At 37.3% G+C, this 18,132-nt stretch overlaps 1 protein-coding gene and 1 pseudogene across 2 annotated transcripts in view; one reads left to right on the top strand and one right to left on the bottom strand.

Annotated features, from left to right (window-relative positions):
* The window catches only part of Atp7a (ATPase copper transporting alpha), a 228,203-nt gene that overhangs the window by 161,751 nt on the left and 48,320 nt on the right, over positions 1 to 18,132 (bottom strand). The window lies entirely within an intron of this gene.
* On the top strand, positions 4,734 to 5,321 carry LOC106007929 (protein Dr1-like; annotated as a pseudogene).

Raw genomic sequence — 18,132 nt, 5'->3', positions numbered from 1 at the left:
TAGATCTTTGATCCATTTTGATTTTAGTTTAGTGCATGGTGAAAGATATGGGTCTAGCTTTAATCTTCAGCATGTGGAAAGCCAGTTTTTTGTTTTTTTGTTTTTTTCAGTACCAAAGATCAAACTCAGGACCTTGCACTTGTGAGGCAGGTGTGGCACCACTGAGCTAACTCCTGGGCCCATCTGTTGGCTCCTTTGTCAAAGATAAGGTAGCTGAGTATGTCTGGAGTTGTTTCTGCATCTTCTAATATGTTCCAATGATCCTCAGGTCTGTTTTGTTTTGTTTTCTTTGCCAGTACCGTGCTGTTTTTATTGCTGTTGCTTTGTAGTATAATTTCAAGTCAGAGATTGTGATGCTCCCTGCCTTGCCTTTGTTGCCCAGAATCACCTTGCTATTCTAGGTGTCTTCTGGTTCCAAATGAATTTTAGGATTGTTTTTTCTAATTCTGTGAGATATGCTGTTGGAATTTTGATCGAGATTGTATTAAATCTGTATAACAATTTTGACAGTATGGCCATTTTCACTATATTAGTTCTTCCTACCCAAGAACAAGGGTTATCTTTCCATTTTCTGATATCCTCTTCAATCTCCATTTTCAGAGTACTGTAGTTTTCTTTTTTTTCTTTTTTTTTTTTTTTTTTGGCCCTGGGGATCGAACTCAGGACTTTGGGCTTGCGAGGCAAGTGCCAGAACCACTGAGCTAAATCCCCAACCCAGTACTATAGTTTTCAATGCAAAATTCTTTTACTTCTTTTGTTAGATTGATTCCCAAGTATTTCATCTTTTTGGATGCTATTGTGAAAGGTGTTTCCCTAATTCCTCTTTCAGTGAGTTTGTTATTTGTGTACAGGAAGGCACTGACTTTTGAGTGTTGACTTTATATCCAGCTATGCTACTGAATTTGGTTATTAAATCTAGAGGTCTTTTGGTAGAGCTTTTGGGATCTTCTATGTAGAGTATAGTATCATGCCATCTGCAAATAATGATAATTTAACTTCTTCCTTTCCTATCTTTATTCCTTTTATTTCTTTCTCTTGTCTCATTGCTCTGACTAAAGTTTCCAGAACTATATTGAATAAGAATGTTGACAGTGGACATCCTTGTCTTGTTCCTGATTTTTTTTTTTTTTGTACCGGGGATTGAACTCGGGTCCTTTGTGCTTGCAAGGCAGGCGGCGGAACCACTGAGCTAAATCCCTGGCCTTGTTCCTGATTCTTAAAACAGCTTTATTGAGACATAATTCACATATCTTATAATTTACATATTTAAAGTGTAGAATTCAATAGTCATTAGTACATGCACAGAATGTACAACCATCATCACAGTCATTTTACAACATTTTCATCACTTCAAAAAGAAGTCCCAGGCCGGGGATTTAGCTCAGTGGTTCCACTGCCTACCTCTCAAGTGCAAGGTCCCAAGTTTGATCCCCGGTACAAAAAAAAAGTCCCAATCTCTTCATTACTACTCACCACCTCCTAGAACCACCATCCCATCCTAGACAACTACTAAACTAGTTTCTGTCTATACACATTTCCTCTTACAGATATTTCATATGACAGAAATTATATAATATGTAGTCTTTTGTGACTGGCTTCTTTGATGTAGCATGTTTTAACATTTATCCATGTTGTAGTTTGTATCAATACACCATTTTTATGGCTTATTATTATTCCATTGTATGTACATATCCCTTTATGTTTATCCATTTGCCAGCTGATGGACATTTGGGCTATATCTGGCTATTACAGATAATAATGCTATAAACATTTATTTCTCTTAGGTAATATTTAAGAGTGTACTTGCCGGCCCTGGGATTTAGCTCAGTGGTGCCACCGCCTGCCTTGCAAGCGCAAGGTCCCGAGTTCCATCCCCAGAGTGTACTTGCTGGGTCATATAATAAACTCTATGTTTAATTGCCAGACTGTTTTCCAAAGCAGCTGCACCATTTTACATTCCCACTAGCAATGTATGAGTAGTCCAATTTCTCTACCTCCTCACAAACCCTTGCTATTATCTGACTTTTTTATTCTAGCCATCCTGGTGGTATGAAGCAGTATCTCATTTGATTTCTAGTTCCCTAATTACTAGTGATATCAAGCATCTTTTCTTGTGTTTATTGGCTATTTGTATTTCTTTGAAATTTTGGGGTTGGGGGGGGATGGGGATAGAACACCAAGGCATGTGCTTTACCACTGAGCTATAGCCTCAGCACCCACAGATATTTATTTAAGACTTTTACCCATTCTTTAATAGAGCTGTCTGTTTTTTGAGTTGAGTTTTTTATATATTCTGCATATTAACCCCTTATCAAATACATGACTTTCAAAAATTTTCACCTATTTTATGGGTTGTCTTTTCCACTATCTTGATAGGTCTTCTGACATACAAAAATTTTTAAATTCTGATTTAAGTCCAATTTAACTATTTTCTTCTTTTATTGCCTCCATTCATCTTTTAAATACAAAAACCTTTAACAAGTTCACAACAGAGCTATAATTCATGTCTCACTGCCAGGCAGCTCTGAACCACCAGTGGTACATGGATGACTGTCCCATCAGCCACCCAATGGGACAGTTGTACATGTACCACAGGTGGTTCAAGCTGGTGGGAACGTGTCAAAGGACTGAAAGAAAAATTCATCCCTAGGCCTTCCTCTCTTGGTTTTAATTTCAACTAGCACTAATTCTGGAACATTTATAATTTACAATGTGACTAGATCTGAAATGGACTCATGAGTATTTAGGTGATTGACTTTTAAAGTTATAGCTATTCCAAATGTAACAGTTAACAATTCAGTTATGTCCACTGATTCTTAAGAAATTAAAGTACTGCACTGGTGCAAAGGGTGTCAGGAGCAACTTCCTGCAAATCTTCCCCGGCCTCTGGAGGGACCACCATTGCCACAGCTTTGGATTCCACGACCTGCATTCCCGCTAAATGGCCATGGCGACCGCCCTTGTGCTTGGCTCTGTTCATATTCATTCCCAGGCCCTGCCGCAGTTTAAACGGCGGTAGCGGCGCCAGTGTCTGAAGGATGGTTTGGCCAAGGGGGTGACAACGTCTGCTGGGAGGGGCGGCAGCTGGGCCCCCAGGTGTGTAGAGCCCAGCCTACTGGGTGTCCCCCCAGCGCCGAGGCGAAGCTTGTACCTCCGGGTCTTGCTCTGGCTTCTGAGCAGTTAAGGACCGGTTAGGCGACAGCTCCTGCCTCTCTGAGAAGACCGCGAAGGTGGTTCCCAGGCACTCAAATTTCCGGATCACCTTGCTGTCCCCTCCCCAACCTGGGCAGTGGTGTTCCCAGAGTCCTTAGCCTCCCCAACTTTCCTCTCAAACTCTCCCTAAATCTGTTACAGAATCGAGTGTTCCGCCCTCTGGAGCTCCCTTCTATCTTCCTCATTTTCTCTACCCTCCTCTACGAATGTTCTAGGGATCACTCACAGAGGCGGCCTTTGTTTGTTTGTTTGTTAAATTCTTTTATTGGTACATTTTAGGTATACAACATAATTACATTTCTCATTGGGAACTGTACCTTTACATAATGCATCTTGGTTCTTATTTTTTTCCCCATTCCTAGCCCTCCCTTCACCCCTTCCACCCTTCCCTATTTACAAAGACTTTATTTCCATTTTTTCCATTTCTCATAATTTTTTCCTTTCCCTTCTTTCCTTTCCCCTGCCCCTCCCACTACCCCTACCTCTTTGGACCTTTTCTTCCTATTTTGCATTATCGATTATTCATTCTAATCATTGGTAAAAGCCATCTATGAAAAACCAACAGCCAATATCATACTAAATGGTCAAAAACTGAAATCCTTCACACTAAAATCAGGAACAAGACAAGGAGGTCCACTATCACCACTCCTGTTCAATATAGTTTTGGAAACATTAGCCATGGCAATTAGACAAGAGAAAGAAATAAAAGGAATAAAGATAGGAAATGAAGAAGTCAAATTGTCATTATTTGAAGATGACATGATACTCTATATAGAAGACCCCAAGAACTCCACCAAAAGTCTTCTAGACTTCATAACCAAATTCACTCAAGTAGCTGATTACAAGGTCAACACACAAAAATCAACAGCCTTCCTCTACACCAATGACAGACTCACTGAGAGAGAAATAGGGCAAACAATTCCTTTCACAATAGCATCCAAAAAACTGAAATACCTAGGTATCAATCTAACAAAAGAAATCAAAGACCTCTTCTCTGAAAACTATGACACTCTGAAAAGAGAGACTGAAGATGATATCAGAAAATGGACAGACATCCCCTGCTCCTGGGTAGGAAGGATTAATATAATGAAAATGGCCATACTTCCAAAACTGCTATATAGATTTAATGCAATTCCAATTGAGATCCCAACAGCATACTTCATGGACCTTGAGAAAACAATCCAAAAATTCATTTGGAACAAGAAGAGACTCGAATAGCAAAAGCAATTCTAGGTAACAGAGACATGGCAGGGGATATCACAATCCCCAACCTGCAACTACACTACAAAGCTACTGTAATAAAAACAGCATGGCACTGGCAAAGAAACAGACCTGAGAACCAGTGGAACAGATTAGAAGATGCAGAAACAATGCCAGTCACACTCAGCCATCTCATCTTCGATAAAGGAGCCAAACACCCTCACTGGAAGAAAGATAGCCTCTTTAATAAACGGTGCTGGAAAAATTGGGCTTCAACTTGCCAAAGATTAAAACAGAGGAAGCCTTTTGAGAAGTCTCTGGAGCAGTGGACTAGAGCGGGGGAGTTTTTAAAAGTCGGAGCTCGGAAAGACAGAAGGTTTGATGGCTTCCTCATCTGCCAACAATGATGATCTCACTATCCCCAGAGCTGCTATCAATAAGATGATCAAAGAGACTCTTCCCAGTGTCTGGGTGACCAACGATGCCCGAGAGCTGGTGGTAAACTGCTGCACTGAATTCATTCATCTTATATTTTCTGAAGTCAATGAAATTTGCAACAAATCAGAAAAGAAGACGATCTCACCAGAGTATGTCATACAAGCGCTAGAAAGTTTGGGCTTTGGCTCTTACATCAGCAAAGTAAAAGAACTCTTACAAGAATTCAAGATGGTAGTGTTAAAAAGAAGAAAGGTCAGTTCTCATTTGGAAAACCCTGGCATTCCTTAAGAAGAGTTACTGAGACAGCAACAGGAATTATTTGCAAAAGCTAGACAGCAACAAGCAGAATTGGCCCAACAGGAATGGTTTCAAATGCAGTAAGCTGCCCAAAACAAGCCCAGCTTGCTGCTGCCTCAGCCAGTGCAACTTATCAGGCAGGATCTTCTCAAGATGAAGGTGATGATATCTGAAATTCACCAGCTGAGCTTCTGTTTTCTCTATAAATGTTTCTTCTTACACAACAAAACAGTGAAAGAAATGCTTATCTGTAATTTTGTATGCATCTTGGTGGACTTACCATTGGTATTCTAGGGATGTCTGCTGTTAAGTTTCATATATTGTGTGCTACACATGTAAAAACTGTCTCTTTGAACTATTGAAAATTTAAGGTTCAGTATAATATCAATTTTATAATATCAATTTTAATGGTGTTGATGAAATTTTAGATAGCAGTGAGGCCTTTATTTGATCATTAAACAGTGTTACAGAAAAACTTCAAGTTTATAAAAATACAGTGAAATTTATACAAAAGCTCTTAATGTGCATTTACAATTCCTCTGCCCGGTTTTTTTTTTTTTTTTTGGTACCGGTGATTGAACTTGGGTCCTTGTGCTTGCGCAGCAGGCAGCGAAACCACTGAGCTAAATCCCCAGCCCTCCTCTGCCCTTTTAACTAAACTAAAATTGGGAATTTAAATTGAGGTGTGGTGTGGTATGAGGCAGAATACATTGGATCGGGTTGGGTAAAAAAAGGTCAGTTCTATAGAATCTGAATTGTTTGTCTTTTAGAAAGAGTATATATACCGGCAAAAAAAAAAAAAATATATATATATATATATATATATACACACACACTCAGATACATATACTTGTTTAGAGAAATTTCAAAATAAGACATTGAAAAACTAGGAAAGAGTGTGTTCAGTAGTAGTATAAATTTGGTGAGTTATTTTTTTATTTTTTTGTGTGTAAAGGTAAAAACTAGTTTTATGGGCCGGGGATTTAGCTCAGTGGTTTCGCCACCTGCTGCGCAAGCACAAGGACACAAGTTTGATCCTCGGTACTAAAAAAAAAAAAACTAGTTTTATTACAACATAATTTATCTTGAGCTATGCTATTACATTTCAAAGACTATCCACTTTTGAGGACTGTCGTGATTCTTACTATTTCACTCCAGTTCAATAATTGTCAATAGTACTACTTGCTTAGTTCATCCATGTTTATATTATTCAAATATATAGTTGGGACTTGTTGAACAATTGCTTGGGTTCCATTGGTTTAACTGAGGTTTATAAATATTCAGACCTTTACTAGGGAAAACAAAGGTAATGAGCATGCTTGCTATGAAAAAGGGCCCTTTTTTTTAAATTTAACTTGTAGCTGTAGTTTACTTGTTTGCTTTTAGCATTACATTTACATTTTCTTGAATAGATGGCCTAGAGTCTATTGCTACCTTTAGAAATTCCATCACTGTCTCCATCATAATTGAATGATAGCTTTAAAAAAAAAGTTGGGCCAGGGATTTAGCTCAGTGGTTCCGCCGCCTGCCTCGAAAGCGGAAGGACCCCTGGTACCAAAAAAAAAAAAAAAAAGTTTGGTTTTGTTTAAGAAAGTGTGTCATAATTTATCACCTCTATATGAAACAAATAGTTTCAACCTGCTTATTAAAAGGGACAAACTTTAATTTGGTTCCAATAAATAAAGTACAGTAGTGAGTGTTACAGGAATCTAGTATATGGAGAAATTGCATATTGTTTGTATTTTGGGAACAGACAATAAAAGCCAATTAAGATAATACGAAGTATGGGCTGGAGATTTAGCTCAGTGGTTTCACCGCCTGCTGCACAAGCACAAGGACCCAAGTACGATCCCCGGTACCAAAATACAAAACAAAACAAAAAAAAACAGTATAATATAAAGTAATTAAATTCCTATGTCAATTGCCAAATCATTTAAATTTCTATGTTCACCAAGCCCCAAAATAGATCCTAGTTGCAAGGATTCCAATTTTCATTGAAGAGCAAGCTAAGTAAGTAAAGTTTATAAGTATTAGGTTTGTTATGATTATATTTTGCAGTTTTTAAAAAGGGAAATAGTGTTATATATTTATCAAATACACTTCACCCACATAACGAGAAGGTTAGTAATTTTAATGAATGTTTTAAGTTGAAGTTACTTCATGGCTATTTTAACCCATGAAGTGTATTTGGACAAAATGAAAGGAATTGTGTTTTAAAAGTTTAAATACCAAATATAGTCTAGTCTAGAGAAATAATAGGTGTTGGCTTTACTAATTTGTACTGTAACATCCTTATACTTCTATTTTATGTGTATCTATTTCTCAAGTAAACAACTTAGGTATTTTTCCATACCTTTTTATTTCTGATGCAGAGTTCAGGTTAATATTTTGCTGCATCCGATAATGTATTATATGTTCGAAGCTTAGTGACTTTTCATTCTGACATTTTTGTGATTTCATATGCTGTATTCTCCAAGCAATAAAATTCTGATGTTTTATTAAAAAAAAGAAATTAAAGTATTAATATATATTATCTACATTTTGTTCTAATATCTTGAAGAAGCCATTATTCAATGTCAAAAAGTCATAGCTCTAATTTGCCACACTGGCAAAGATTTTCACCTTGCAGCAGTCTGACTTCCAAAAAATTTGTATGTAAAAATAAACTGAAAAAAAAAATAAGCTGGCCCCGGGATTTATTCCGGTGCCTGCCACGCAAGTGCAAGGTCCTGAGTTCAATCCCCGGTACCAAAATAATAATAATAATAATAATAAGCTGTCACTACTCTGAGAAACTCTATCTTCCTTCCTCTAGTCCAGAGGAGTTGCTACCAGTAGAAAAATCTGAATCTTTAAATAAATCATGACAGAATAAAGGAACCAGTAGAACTGAATTAATTTAGAAAAGCTAAAACTAATTAGCTCAAAAAAGTTTCTCTATGCTACATGAATTTTCTAGTGTACAAAAGTTCATGATTTAGAGACTATGTTAATGTGTACCTTATTTTTCCAAATTTCATGAAAAATTTTAGCAACACTTAAAGTAGAAATAGTACAATGTTTATATATCTTCTCAATGTTAACTCAAATGTTAACATTTTGCTATTTTTCTATACTATTTGAATATAATCTTTAAAGAAAGCATGGGACTCCCACATGCCTTCCCAAAGAATAATGACTTCTACATAAACACTACTCCATTATCACAGCTTTAATTATTAATGATTATACATCATATAATACACATTCTCTAGTACAAGAGAACAAAAGCTCAATGAGGACAGAAAAGGTGGGTAATTAATTGTAAGCAAAGTATACTTGGGATGAAGGGAATAAGATGAGCCACAGTGGAGAATCCAAGGTAGGCTACTTAAAATAAATGTGGAGAAGATCTCTGGGAAGCAGCACAAGGGTGTGAAAAGGCAAATAGAATAATGTCTAAAACAAACAGACCTTATCAAAATTTTGCCTAAGAGGGCCGGGGATTTAGCTCAGTAGTGCCTCCGCCTGCCTTGCAAGCACAACGTCCTGAGTAAGGTCCTGAGTTCAATCCCCGGTACCAAAACAAAAATTTTATTTGCCTAAAATTGGTCTTATGCCTTAAAAAGGAGGCACATCACCACAAAAAAGGGAGACACATTCTTTTGTTTTGTTTTGTTTTGGGGGGTTTTTTTGGTACCGGGGATCGAACTCGGGTCCTTGCACTTGTGAGGCAGGCGGCTGCACCACTGAGCTAAATCCCCAGCCTGAGACACATTCTTTTTGTAACACATAGCTGCTTTTCTCTAGAACAGAGTACTCATCTTTAGATAGTTCCAATATTTTATGAATCAAATAAGGCTTTAGAAGGACTGATCTAGGAAAGTTGACTGAATTGTTTATGGGAAAATGTCAAGTTCAAACAACCAAACTGATAATGATCTCAACATTTTCTCCCTTCAGCATTTTACCTTAGAGGGTTTCACATGTGCTCAAGAAACTATGAATAAAAACATTTGCTGCAACAACATTCCTAATAGTTAACATGTTAGAAATAAACTAAATGTCCATTGGCAAGACAATGGAAAAACAGGTCATGGGATAATACAGGAGAGCAAGACACAGAGGTTAAAATGAATGAACTGGAACAACTGTTCTTATTGGAAGGGTGATTTCACTACCAACAGAACATGTGGCAGTAGTTAGAGATATTTTTGATTGTCAAAACTCAGGGTGAGACCCTGTTATGGCTTGTATCTAGATTGCTCCCCCTGAAAGCCTCACAAAGTCATAAGTGGGCCTTTGGAGGTGGCTGGATCTAGGGTGTGTGCTGCTGAGATCAAGGATGTGATAATGGGATGTGATGCAACACTAGGATTAAGGCTGCCCCACCCTGGGTGTGAGTGCTATGCGCCCTAAGGGTGAGTAGCCTGGATAAAACAGAAGGGACAGAAGGAAGGAAGGTCTCTGCTTATTGCTTGTCACTTACTGCTTGTTACTTCACTGCATTGATGCCTTTGCTATGAACTGTTTCTCCTCTGTGATTCCCATCTGCCAGGCCACCCTGCCTTGGAGCCAGCTGACTATGGACTGAAACTTCTACAGTGAGGTAAATAAACCTTTCCTCCTTTAACTTTGGGTGTTAGGTATTTTGTCTCAGCAATGAAAGAAAAATAACTAAAACAGAGCCCTTCAAAATGAATTATCCATCCCCTAAACTAGAACTTCAAATAGCAATAAGGATAAATCCTATAAACATAGTTGAAGGAAAAAAAGTCAGAAGGATATAAAAGTTAAAAAACATAAACAACTCCTTATGTTGTTTTGTGTGCACACAACATGTATTATAGTCAAAGTATAAAAATATTCACAAGAATGATAAACTCCAAATTCAAGAAGGAGAAAGGGGTGCACTTGCTGAAGTGGACAAAGAGAAAATTTAGCTATACAGGTAGTGTTTAACTTCTTAAAGTGGATAGTAGACACACAGGTATGTCATAGGGTTCCCTATACTCTTTGTAGGCCTAAATTATTTCATTAGAATAATTTTTTTGTGTTACCAGGATCAGGTACTGGCCCTTCATTATAATAATTTTTAAAAGAAAAGGGCCAGGGATTTAGCTCAGTGGTCCCGCCGCCTGCCTCACAAGCGCAAGGTCCCGAGTTCAATCCTTGATACCAAAAAAAAAAAAAAAAAAGGAAAGAAAAAACAGCCCATGTCAGAGGAAATGAGGAAGAAAAATATAGGTAATGTTCATAAATTAAGAGAAAAGTTATCAAAATTGAAATAATTTAGTAAGTAAGAACACTGATAAATTCAAACTTTGAAACATCCAAGTTGTCCATTTCTACTATACCAGGGCTATAAAAATATGCCTGTTTTGTTAAATAAACGGATTTTTTAGTTATGCAAACAGCACTGTCCTAGTTGCCTTCATGATACCTACATATTTCTCAATCATTTTAAATTTTTTCTACCCATTTGCTTTTATTTAAAATCACTGACACCTCTAAAATGAAAACAAAAGGGGAAGCATTGGCTTCTTGGTTATTTTATATGACACATCCTTTTCTTTTAAAATGTTAAGCTTTTACAGTGACAATCTTACCACTTAACCTGATTTCAAAATATAGTACTGTCTAAATTTTTTCATCAGACAACCGTTATTATATACACAAAGGACTAAGATCTCATAAGAAACAGCTGGAGTAGGCAGGTGTATGCTTTAAAGCATAACTGTTCTTTTCATTTAACCATTCCTAAAATATTAAGAGTTGATACTAAGACATACTGTATTAGTAAGGTCAAAAAAGCATAGAACATTCAAACAAAGAAAGGTCAATTTGTTCTATTAGCCATTTTTCTGACTCCTAGGCTAGTCACAGCATCTGTACAAATAAGCTGTCCTATGATAATACAGATAATTCAGATTTCCACATCATAGCATAGTTGACAAAACCTTTATACATGCATCTCCGAACAATCCTGCTACATAAATAGGGTAGTAACTTCCCTTTAAAGTAAAGGAAGCTAAAACTCAGACATAGCCATGCTCATCCTGCCAACTCAGGCAGGAGTCCAGAAGCTTTAAAATGATTAACTTAATAGGGCAATGTTTATAAAAGATATTAAAACCAGGCAAAGGTGAGGTCATTGTGGGGGAAAATGCGTCAAAAATATTGATACCTTGCAAAGAAAACAGGGAGGGACAGGTTCCCCAGAAAGTGAGAAATATTCAAGTATCTACCTTTCCAACAGGGACTGAGCAACTGTGGCCACATCATTAATAGGAAAAAAAAACACATGTTTTTATTGTGTGTAAAATCTGCTTTGGACAAGGTAGCTGTCATCTCAGGAAGGTAGAGGGAAAGAGGATTTAACTATCTGACATTGCAAATGAGTCAGCTACTTTTCAACCATGTTATGGGTTAAATATTGACTTGGTACACTAGTCTATCTTAGATTCTAGGAAGACTGGTGATTGAAATGTTTTTCTTCCAATCAAAACAATCACCTGATTCAAACTCATCAGAATCTATAGATAGCCAGATATAGTGGTAGACACCTATAATATCAGCATTTGGGAGGCTGAGGCAGGAGGAATGCCATGAGTTCGAGGCCACTCTATGCTACATAGTGAGTGCAAGGCCACCCTCAACTACATACCAAGACCCTGTCTCAAAAAAAAAAAAACCGCTGGGGATTTAGCTCAGTGGTTTCGCTGCCTGTCTAGAAAACTCAAGGACCCAAGTTCGATTCCCGGTACCAAAAAAAAAAAAAAAGAACCTGTAGGTAAATCAAGGGCTGCCTATAATGCTGTAGTATTATTGTTTGTTTATTTGGATGGATGGATGGATGGATGGATGGTAGGTTGGTTGGTTGGTTGGTTTTGCTTTCATTGCTGGGAATCAAACCTAGGGCCTCATGCACACTAGACAAGTGCTATACCACTGAGTTATACCACCAGCCCCCAACTATAGATTTCTTCATAAGGAAAAGTTCATCTCAAAAGTCCTAAGATGAAACAGTACCCAAAATCATTAATGCAAAAACAGAAAATATCAACAAACATTAAAAACAATTGCCATGGGCCGGGGATTTAGCTCAGTGGTTCTGGTGCCTGCCTTGCAAGCACAAGGTCCCAAGTTCAATCCCCGGTACCAAAAAAAAAAAAAAAAAAAAATTGCCAATATTTAATTTATATTTGCTATAACTGGTTAAGAACAGCTAAAATAATGACAGAACTTTAGTGAGACTGGAAATGACAACTTTGTCCAAACATTTCAAGTACGTAATTAAATTTATAAAAGCTATCACTACAATAATAATGATGTTAATTACCCTGTAAGACATTAAATTATCTTTAATAAAGTCTTATACTAAGAAAACAAATGACTATATTGAAAAATGGGCCAATGACCTGAACAGACACCTCACTGGAGAAGACATGCAGATGGCAAATAGGCATATGAAAAGATGTCCCACTTCATATGTCATCAGACAAATGCAAACTAAAACAATAATGATATACCACTACCCACCTATTAGAATGGCCAAAATCCAGAACAATGACATCAACTGCTGGAAAGGATGTAGAGCAATAGGAGCTCCCATTCATTGCTGCTAATGGGAATAAAAAATGGCACAGCCACTAAAGATAGTTGGGTAGATTCTTACAAAATTAAACATGATTTTATCATACAATTCAATAATTTATGGCCATAAAAAAGCAGCACACAGATTTCTATAGCAGTTTTATTCATAACTGCCAAAATTATAAGTAAGCACCAAAATGACCTTAAGTGGGTGAATGGTTGAACTGGTACAGACAATGGAATGTTATTCACTGCTAAAAAAGAAAGGCTATGAACAGACATGAAAGTGATGGAAATACGTATTGCCAAGTTAAAGAAATCCACCTGAAAAGGCTATATGCTATGTAATTTCATGTATATGACATTCTACAAATAGCAAAACTATGGAGAACTGTAAAAAATTAATGGTTGTGAGGAGTTGAGGGAGAGGAAAAATAGGCAGAGCACAAATATCTGGAGAGGCAGTTAATATGCTGTTTGCAATATTATAATGATGCATATGTGTCATTAAAAATTTGTTTAAACCCATAACATATATCACACCAATAGTGAACACTAATGTAAATAATAAACTTTAGGTAATAATGTATCAGTGTAGGTTTGTCAATACAAATGTACCACTCTAGTGAATGATACTGATAGTGGAAGACACTATGCATGTGTGGAAAAGGGATTATAAGGAAAATCTCTGTAACTTCTGCTCAATTGTGCTTACGAACTTTAAATTCTTCTAAAAATAAACTCTACGCATCATTTTCCTTCTGGAAGCCTGTGTGTTGGGTTTGAGGAATGTGGCTGACATCTCCTACACAATGGGATTTCCAGTTATTTAAAGAGTCTCTGAAGAAATAACTGTGAATCCCAAGACAAGGAAGTGAGAAGCACCTAGTGAAATCAGGAACGGCTACTCTGAAAGTGTCTGTGGAACAGCTTTGCCCTACCATGGGAAATTTCCTGGGTCATCACATTTCTCCATCCTCCTCAAACATCTCAGGTATGGGTCTCATTATGATGCCCCAAATGGCCTTGATCCCCTTGGCTCAAATAATCCTTCCCCCTCAATCTCCTAGGTACCTGGGACTACAAGGACTGAACCCACATCTTGCATACTGAGCTATATCTCCAACACTTTTTTTTCTAATTATTTTGATATCCACCCTGACAAGAGCAAGCAAGCCCATGTTTGACATGTGGCACTCCTCCATCATGTAAGCAAGCAGGCCAGGGCCAGACATGTGTCCAACCCCCCTAATGTAAACAAGCAGGCCTGCTCAGGATAGTGCCTCTGCCCCAAACATGAGCAAATAGGCCTGTGCTAGATACCAGCACACACATACACATCCAATGCAAGGGTGAGACCATTCACCAACTCCAAGCCAGCTCTACATTTTGCTTCCCCTTGGCACAGGACAGCAGAGATAAAGACTATCAACTGACCCGATCCTGGATGAGGACAACATCTGGGGAGAGAAGGGCGCAAACAGACCCCATAACTGTCAACACTAAGTCCAACAGTCCACATAAACCCCCACCCTGTGGCCTACATCCAGAGACCAGAGGGCTAATCACATTTCACACCAAACAGTGGGAGCAAGAACACGTCTTGGCATGGACAGTAACCATAGACTGGGGTCAATGGACAGAGAGGCCTCTGCTGTGGGGAGGGCACCTCAAAAAATCATGGGCCCTAAGGCTAAGCAGAGAAAATTGTGACTGGCTGGATCCTAAGAGTGCAGATCTTGGAAAGAAACTACTCATTCAAAAACATGGAAATTTTTTCTTTGACTCAATCTTTTCTTCTTTTTCTATTTTTTATTATTTTTATCTTTCCTTCACTGGGGGTTTTTTGAGGGCTTGGAGTTTTTTTCACTTTTTTCTCTCTTTTAGTTTCTTTTCTCTTGTCCCCTTTCAACTCTGCTCTTTCTTCTTATCTTTTATTTTCTGTATTTAGCTTCTTTCTGTATTTAGCTTTTTTCTGTATTTGCTTCTTTCATTCTCCAGTTCCCCACCTCCTCTATCTTTACTAGTATAACTACTTATGAATCTCTGGATAGCTAGTTAACTTTAGGCTATTGCTATTGAATACTGTTCTCTTGTTAGTAGAGGTAAAGTTGTTCCATTGAGTAGCTCTTTACTGCAGATAAATAGTAAGTCAATATTTGGTTTGTCTTAGGGTTCATGTTACAATTATAGATCTCTTCTCTATGGTTAAGGCTGGTACATTATTGGTCCTTAGGATTGGTCAATACTGAGTTTATATTTGACACTATACTTCATGCTGACTGTATTACTATAGTCAAGGAGACATACCTGTTGCTATTGATTTTCTTGAGATGCCAATATCTGGATTGCCATGGGGTCATTAACAATATTGTGGCCCCTTCCTGGAGACTGGGTACTGAGGCTAATATGCTGCAACCTACTGTTCCAAGTAAACAAAGGTGGTTAAATCATGGGACAGATGCAAAAGCCAATAGCCACACCCAGAGCACACCACTGAAAAATAGACAATAATAATAAGGTCACAATCCTAGAAACAAAGCTTTCCACTACAATCAACATGTAAGCTTCAAGACAAAAACAAACAAACAAAATAGAAACATGAGAAGGCAAGCCAACAAAATGCCTCCAAAACTCCCAACTCCCCCAAAGCTGATCCATGGAGCATCAAAGGGGAAGAAATGAAAAGCCACACATCTAAATTATTCAAAATGATATCACGGAGATAAAAAAAGGTCAATAAGGCATTTGGCAAGCTCAAGAAAGATAAAAGAACCTCTCCATGACACCTCATAGGCAAAATCCCAGAAATCCAACACAAAAGAGAATCTTACAAGCAGTTAGAGAAAAGCAACAAATCACTCACAAGGATAAATCCATTAGTATTACAGCAGACTTCTCAACACAAACCTTAAAGGTCAGGAGAGCATGAAGTGAAGGGTTTCAAACCCTAAAAGAAAACAATTTCCAACCCAGGCTGATATATCCTACAAAACTTTTTTAAAATTGATGGGCAAATGATATATTTTCAAGATAAAGAGAACTTAGAGAAATTCATAACCACCAAACCAGCACTCCAAAAAATTCTGAACAATATTGTAGAAAGAGATAAAGAAGCTACCGACAAAATGTCTAATAGAATGAATAAACCAGGTAGGGTGAGCAGTTAAGTAGAAAGGAGAGATAGAGAATCAGTAAAAGGAAAGTAAGACAATGACAGGAATACATATTAGTAATAACTCTTAATGTTATAGGCCTCAATTCCTAATCAAAAGACACATACTAGCAGAATGGATCAAAAAACAAAATCCAACAGTAAGATTAAATCTAGACCCAACCACATCTCTCACCATGTACTACACTAAAATCAAAATGGATCAAAGAATTAAATGTTAAAACATCTAGAATGGGGCCAGGGATTTAGCTCTGTGGTTCTGCCACCTGCCTCACAAGCACAAGGACCTGAGTTCGATCCACGGTACCAAAATAAAAAAAATCTAGAATAAAGCGCGAGGTCTCAAGTTCAATCCCCAGTACCAAAAACAAACAAAGAGACAAACAAACATCTAGAATATATAAAGAACTCAAAAAAATTAAACCTCCCAAAAGACCCAATCAAAAAATGGGCAAGTGAAATGACTATATACTTCCCAGAAGTACAAATGGCCAATAAATACATGAAGAAATGCTCAACATCAGTAGACATTGGAGAAATGCAAATTAAAACAACACTGAGATTCTATCTTACCACAGAAAGAATGGCCATCATCAAGTAATCTAATAATAACAAGTGTTGGCAAGGCTGTGGAGGAAAAAGGACCCTTCTACATTGTTGGTGGGAATGTAAACTAGTGTAACCACTATAGAAATCAGTATGATTTGTCAAAAAACTATTACTAGAAATTTTAACCGAACTATTCCTCTTCTAGTTATCTTCCCAAAAGCATTAAAGACATCATATTATAGTGATACATGCATACTCATGTTTATAGCATACAATTCCTAATGATTCAATCTTGAAGTGATCTATAATATGTCCATCAATAGATGAATGAATAAAGAATATGTGGTAGTTACACACAATGGAGTAGTACTCCGCCATAAAAAAGATAAACTTGTCATTTGTTGGAAAATTAATGTACTTTGACACCATGACACTTATGACACCTTTGACACTTAAGACACCATAAACTAATATTAGTTTGTTTTGTTTTGTTTTTTTCTTGGTACCAGGGATCAAACTCAGGACCTTGCACTTGCAAGGCAGGCAGTGGCACCACTGAGCTAAATCCCCAGCCCAACACCATAATATTAGGTAAAACAAATCACACACACACACACACACACACACACACACACACACACACACGGTTACATACTGCATGGTTTATTTTACATGAAAAACAAATTATAAATAAAGAGCAAATTAAAAGATGAATAATATAAGTAGGGAGGTAGAACTTTCTTGAATAAAGAGATGAAGGAAGGGAAGGACAAGAAAGGGGATGAAAAAAGGAATTAAAATGTGTTACATGCATGTACCAACTCCACACAAGGAATATAAACATTCTGTACTGCAAACATGTACCAATAAAAAATTATTTAAATTAAATAAAAATAAACTCTAGGGCTGGGCTATAGCTCTTCAGTAAAGCATTTACCTAGCATGGGCAAGACAATGGGTTCAATCCCCAGCAATGCAAATAAATAAATAAGACAAATAAAAAGAAGAGGAAAACATTGTGGGGGGGATGTTTTGTTTTTTTGGGGGGGTTGTTTGTTTTAGTTTTTTACTGTACTGGAGAGTAAACTAATGGCCTTCTCACTGAGCTACACCCCCAGCATTTATTTATTTTTTATTTTGAGACAGGGGTAATAAATCACTAAATTTCTCAGGCTGGTCTCAAACTTGTGTTCCTCCTGCCTCAGCCTCCCAGAGTCCTAGTATTATATGCATGTGCCCCTATGACGGACAAAAGTCTACTTTTAAAAGTCATGTACTGATATCACAATACAGAGCAACATTCTTATAATAGAAAGTTCTATAAGAATTTATTACAGCACACAAGATCAACATTAAAAAATCAATAGCTTTTCTATATACCAGTGGTGGCAAACCTGTGGCAAGCATGTAGCAGCAGGCTGTTTGTTATCACTGAAAGCTCTAAAGGGTTCACCATCACTGCTATATGCCAATAATGAACTACTTGACAAGTCAGGAAAACAACTGTTTTTAATAGCTTCAGAAAAAAATTAAAAATACCTAGGAATCAACCTAAACTCAGGAGGTAAAAGACCTCTACAATGAAAATTACATAACACTGAACAACAAAATTAAAGACACTAGAAGATAGAAAGACATCCCATATCCATGCATTGTCAGAAATATTAAAATATCAAGGGCCAGGG

The sequence above is a fragment of the Heterocephalus glaber genome, unplaced genomic scaffold, assembly GCF_053883595.1.
Source record: "Heterocephalus glaber isolate CG9 unplaced genomic scaffold, H.glaber_assembly_v1.0 deba00001613, whole genome shotgun sequence".
NCBI lineage: Eukaryota > Metazoa > Chordata > Mammalia > Rodentia > Bathyergidae > Heterocephalus > Heterocephalus glaber.
Note: the sequence above shows the minus strand (reverse complement) of the source record. Positions and strands in the feature narration are given on the sequence as shown.